This window comes from Triticum dicoccoides, chromosome 1B (genome assembly GCF_002162155.2).
Source record: "Triticum dicoccoides isolate Atlit2015 ecotype Zavitan chromosome 1B, WEW_v2.0, whole genome shotgun sequence".
NCBI classification, from domain to species: Eukaryota; Viridiplantae; Streptophyta; class Magnoliopsida; order Poales; family Poaceae; genus Triticum; species Triticum dicoccoides.
In genome coordinates, this window is record NC_041381.1 from 505394117 (window position 1) to 505400241 (window position 6125).

The following is a 6125-nucleotide window of genomic DNA, read 5'->3' on the forward strand; positions in this document are numbered from 1 at the left end:
GTGCTTGGGTATTTATATAGGGGAGGGGGAGGGTTTTGCTTGGAGTAGGGGACAAGAATTAGACTAGGATTAGGAATCCTAGGAACAAAAAACGGAATAACGAAACGGGTCCAAATCCTACTAGGATTTGTAAAAGAAAAGGAAACTGGGGTGGCTCCCTGGCTCCCTGGCGCGGCGGCGCTAGCGATGGCCTTGGCCTCCTGGCCGGCCGGCTGGCTTGGCGGCTTGGGCCTTTGGCCCAAGGCACTGCGGCTCTTTTTTTTTAAATCGATTTCGCACGCAGAAAAAAAAACAGAAAAAAAAATCTAAACGAACTCCAAAATTAATAAAGTAAACTTTCCCCGACTCCTAAAAATGAGTCGAACAAAATGAACTTTTACTCGGGGCCTAAAATGCAATTTTTGAAAACACGCATTTTTCCCTAAGGCAATAAACTCCAAGAAAAATCCAAAATTTGATTTATTTATTAAATCTTCATTTTTCCTAAATTTTGGGAAAGTCATATTATTCCCTCTCTTATTTTTGATATTGGAAAAATATTTGAAGATTAAATAAATAAATCCAATGATCCTCTTTTCATAGTTTTGAGAGAACTCAAATACGAAAATTTTGAAATCTCCAACTCTCTCCGAGGGTCCTTGAGTTGTGTGAAATTTCTAGGACCAACAAAATGCAAGAAAAAAAATGATATGCATGATGATCTAATGTATAACATTTCAAATTGAAAATTTGGGATGTTACAGTGTATGACATCCTAGTGATGCATTAGTTCCAACATGGGTATCAACCGCCTACATGGTTGTACTAGATCCCTAATTCATGATCAATAGATCAATCTCATGTTTAGGGAATCATGTTCAAGATTGGTTTTTCAGTCCTCCGGTTATCCCAAAATGCATGCTAGTGTTTTGACGCCCTCTGTAAATCATCATGTTATATTCTAATTTACCAAGGATCTCTACTGCCAATTATGCTTAATCAGTTTTAATTAAGCCTCTGAAGAATTAATGCTCATAAAAGTTCCTGTTAATTAAAATTGATCATCTTTTAAGTGTTTATTTTGTTTGGATTAGCAAATTAGAAGGCAAAGGGATACATGTACGTCAGCTGTAGCAAACCCTCATGTTGAAGAACCCTAGATTTTCCCCCAATTCGGTAGAATCCTAATTCTGAAATTAGGATTGTTTTTCCCCAATTAAGCACAAAATGCACACGAATTGGGCAAAGAATGAAGAGAATATTCACCTTACGCATCGCGTAGTCGCCTCTTCCCTTTAGGGCCCACACTGCGTCCACCGTGGTTCGAGGGCAGAGACGCCGCGGCTCGTCACCTCCCACCGGAGCGACGCGTGGAACGATCTTAAGTCGCTGCCACCGCTCGAATGGACGAGCCCCTATTGTTGGAAATATGACCTAGAGGCAATAATATTATATTATTATATTTCCATATTCATAGTTAAGAGTTTATATTTCATGCTATAACTGCTATGATCCTGGAATATGTGATTCAGTGGAAAACTCATATGCGTGTGTGGAATGATAAACGCTAACAATAGGTTCTCGGTCTTTCCTCTAAGACTGGTTCAAGTGTTGTTGGTGATCATGTTTTCCGGATCTTAGGATATTGTTAAGTGTAATGATAGTCCTAAAACCACATTGAGAGTATGACGTTAGGAGAACGATCATATTGCATCGACCTAGTCTGTTATACTTTGTGATTATATCATCTAAAATCATCTTTTATAACACAGAGTGTTAGCATGTGTTTTAGTTCCTCAGACCATGAGAGTATCTCGTCCACTTCCTGCCAGACAATGGGCTTCAGGGTTGCTCAAACGTCATCTGTAACAAGGTGATCATAATGAGAACTTTCAGGTTCACCAGAAAGTTTGACAAGTGACCGGATAGCTCAAGAGTGAGATTTGCTCCTCCGACGATTGAAGGATATTCTTAGTGCCCTCTCGGTGTGACAACATCCATCATCGCCTGGACAGACACATGTGACTAAATCACAGCAATGTCGGAACACGTCAACGAGAAAGAAGAACAAAACCGGTAATGGAAGCAATGGTATAGTGAGCATGGTGATGACTCAGGAGGATGCCGATGCACACTGGATTTTGTAAAGTATCGCGGAGCAAAGGGAACATCACATACTAACCTAAGGTTCACTTGAATATCATTCGTGTAATCATAGGGACCAATATGGATGTCCACGGTTTCGCTATCTGTCATTAAACGAAGGGGTTTTGTTCTTGTCTACTGAACCTACGGGGTCACAAGCCTAAGGTAACCATGATCTGATAAGTGTTATTGGGATGTGAGTGATGATAATATATTTTTGGAATTGTTCCATTAATATCCGGAATAGTTCTGAGAGGTTCCCGAAGCGTTTTGGGGTCACCAGAAGGGTTTTGGTGAATATTGGGTAATACCGAGTATTGCCGATTAATTATATATAGGTGGAAAATGTTTTTGGGGATATTAAATTATATATAATTGTCTAGAAATATTTAAAACATTTTATATTTAAACAAAATATCAACGGACCTAAAAATGCCAAGAGGTGGAAGGAAATATGGGCCAGATAGGCCCATATGGAAGTGGCGCCCCCCTTTCCTAGTGGTGGGGGGGAATCCTACTTGGGAAGGGAGTAGGACCCCCCCCCCAAGGTTGGCATACCAAGGGGACTCCTTCCCCCTTGGTGGCTGCCCTCTGCCTCCCCTCTAACCGATATAAACTAGAGGATTTCCACCCTATGACAACATAAGTTTTGGAGCCTCCTCTAGTTGATCTAGTTCTAGTTTTTGTTGGTCCTAGTTGAATAATTAGAGCTAGCCCTAGCCACCTCTAATCCTCATAATTAGAAGCCCCATGTGGTTCTAATCTCCTCCTTCTAATTCTCCGGCATGATTAGCTCTGGACGGTGAAGCGCTGCCGGATCGTGAAGACCGTAAGCTTGCAACCAAGTAGAGAGGCCGTGCTTTCAGTCTTTTGTTCGAGGGATCGTTCAAGGATGGTTCGCGGGCTCTTCATCAGCGTTCAAGGGACTCCAAGTACTATCTACACCGACTTGTCTACTTCCGCTGCACTCTCGGAGTCGGTAACGATCATTGATCACAACCCGTTATGCATCTTCATATTGTTCCTGGGTGATCGTGGGCGATTTTTTTTTGTTTTCTACTACGTTTCCCAATAGTAGCATCATGAGCGGTTCTATGAGTAGATTCAGGTTGCGATCTAGATCATATGTGGATGTGAGGGTGATGTTCTTGCTATGCTTCCCTCGAGGTGTTGCTTCTGTTCAGTTCATTGGCGGCATGGTGTCGTTTTCTACAAGGTTCTGACAATTGGTCGGCTCTGGCTGTCGACGATATGCTAACAGTTCCTTGGGCTTCACCATAGTCAGTGGCGGAGGACGGAACTTTTTTGAGGTGGGGCGAACTCTGAAGCAATTTTTTATGCACAACCAACATAAATAATACGAACCAACAATGCACACCAATATTTTCATATGATCCTAAATAGAATACGCAAGTACATTGAAAATGCAAATGTATTTTAAATAGAAGAATAACCTAAAACATACCAATAAGTAAGCTTTAATGGCGTGTAGACAACACGCGCAATGGTAGTGCCCTACCCTTCGTTAGAAAGTTTCCTTAATTTGGTGGAGAATTTGGATAAATTGGTTGAGTTGGACCCATCTCTATGTAAGCAAATCTAACATCATCTCTGATATTGGGGCTAAATCCATCAAATGAAATGCAGAGTCCTCGGTCATACTTTATGTAATCCATAGAAAAAACGGTCATACCTTCCTCTCCTAAAACATCAACATTCTACTCGACTATGGCTTCCATGGAATCTAGAATCTCTTCTTCCACTTGTTCGGAGTGCACGGAATTTGCATTCTTTGTTTTCATGATATTCACTTGATTTTGATGAGCGGATTGGCCCTTATCATTGTCACTTCATTGTATTATCAAACAATTATCTAAAATTACACTAAATTTAAGAAATTTAACTATGCCCTTTGGCTTTGTTGGCCCTTTCCAATTTATTGCCGTCCATCTTTTCGTTTTGAATGTCGCCCTCACGTCGTCACGCGAGCTCTAGTTGTCTGCTAGGAACAACGAGCGCTTGTAGCCGCCGGGAAAGCGCCCCCGTCCCCACGCGCATTTAGCGCTCCTCCTATAGCCGCCGACGTACCGCCCCGATGCTCTCCTGCAGGCTGCAGTCCTGCTGACCGCCACCTGCGGCCCCGCACGGTGAGCCACTAAGCTCCTGCTGGCCGCCGCCCCTGCGCGCCACCGTAAGGGTTCGTGTCATCGTCAAGCGTGTCGTCCTGTCTCTATTCGTGTGTGGTGTCCTGGTGTTTCGCGTGTGAGGCCTCGCTAAAGCGAACGACTGGGTCTGGGTGAATGAGGGGAAGGATCGAGCGAACGCACCAGTCCGTGACGTGGTGACGGCCCAACCAGGAATAGCGGCCCAGTAAATTGTTTGATGTGATTTATTTCGTGGGGAGTTTGATGTGAATTTATCTTTTTTTTTGTGATGTGAATTTTATCAATCGACTCGATTTCTAGCGATGGACTAATACGTATACATATACCTGCTACCTCTTGAGCATGCGTTGGTTTTCCCTTGAAGAGAAAAGGATGATGCAACAAAGTAGCCTAAATATTTCCCTCAGTTTTGAGAACCAAGGTATCAGTCCAGTAGGAGACGACATACAAGTCACCTAGTACCTGCACAAACAATCAAGAACCTTGCAACCAATGCGATAAAGGGGTTGTCAATCCCTTCACAGTCACTCGCAAAAGTGAGATCTAATAGAGAGAGTAAAGTAAATATTTTTGGTATTTTTGTTGTATAGATTGGAAAGTAAAGATTGCAAAATAGTAAACGAGATGTGACATAAATAAAAGAGATGTAATATAATAGTAAAGAGATGCAATATAATGGAAAAGAGACCCAGGGGCCATATGTTTCACTAGTGGCTTCTCTCAAGATAGCATGCATTACGTGGGTGAACAAATTACTGCCGAGCAATTGATAGAAAAGTGCATAATTATGAAGACATCTAAGGCAATGATCATGAACATAGGCATCACGTCCGTGTCAAGTAGACCGAAATGATTCTGCATCTACTACTATTAGTCCACACATCGACCTTTGTCCAGCATGCATATAGAGTATTAAGTTCATAAGAACGGAGTAACACATTAAGCAAGATGACATGATGTAGAGGGATAAACTCAAGCAATATGATATAAACCCCATATTTTTATCCTCGATGGCAACAATACAATACGTGCCTTGCTGCCCCTACTGTCACTGGGAAAGGACACCACAAGATTGAACGCAAAGCTAAGCACTTCTCCCATTGCAAGAAAGATCAATCTAGTAGGCCAAACTAAACCGATAATTCGAAGAGACTTGCAAAGATATCAAATAATGCATATAAGAATTCAGAGAAGAACCAAATAATATTCATAGATAATCAAGTTCATAAATCCACAATTTATCGGATCTCGGCAAACACACTGCAAAAGAATATTACATCGAATAGATCTCCAAGAACATCGAGGAGAACTTTGTATTGAGAATCAAGGAGAGAGAAGAAGCCATCTTGCTAATAACAATGGACCCGAAGGTCTGTGGTAAACTACTCACGCTTCATCGGAGAGGCAATGTTGTTGATGTAGAAGCCCTCCGTGATTGATTCCCCCTCCGGCGGATCGCCGAAAAAGTCCCCAAGATGGGATCTTGCAGGTACAGAAGGTTGCGGCGGTGCAAACGTGGTTTCGTGGCCCCCCTGATGTTTCTTGGGTATAAGAGTATATATAGGCGAAATAAGTACGTCGGTGGAGCTACGAGGGGCCCACGAGGGTGGGGGGTGCGCCCTCCTACCTCGTGGCCTCCTCGTAGAGTCCCAGACTTCAACTCCAAGTCTTCTGGATTGCTTTTGGTCCAATAAACATCCTAGCGAAGGTTTCGTTCCGTTTGGACTCCATTTGATATTCCTTTTCTATAAAACAATAAAATAGGCAAAAAAAACAGAAAATGGCACAGGGCCTCCAGTTAATAGGTTAGTCCCGAAAATAATATAAAAGAGCATA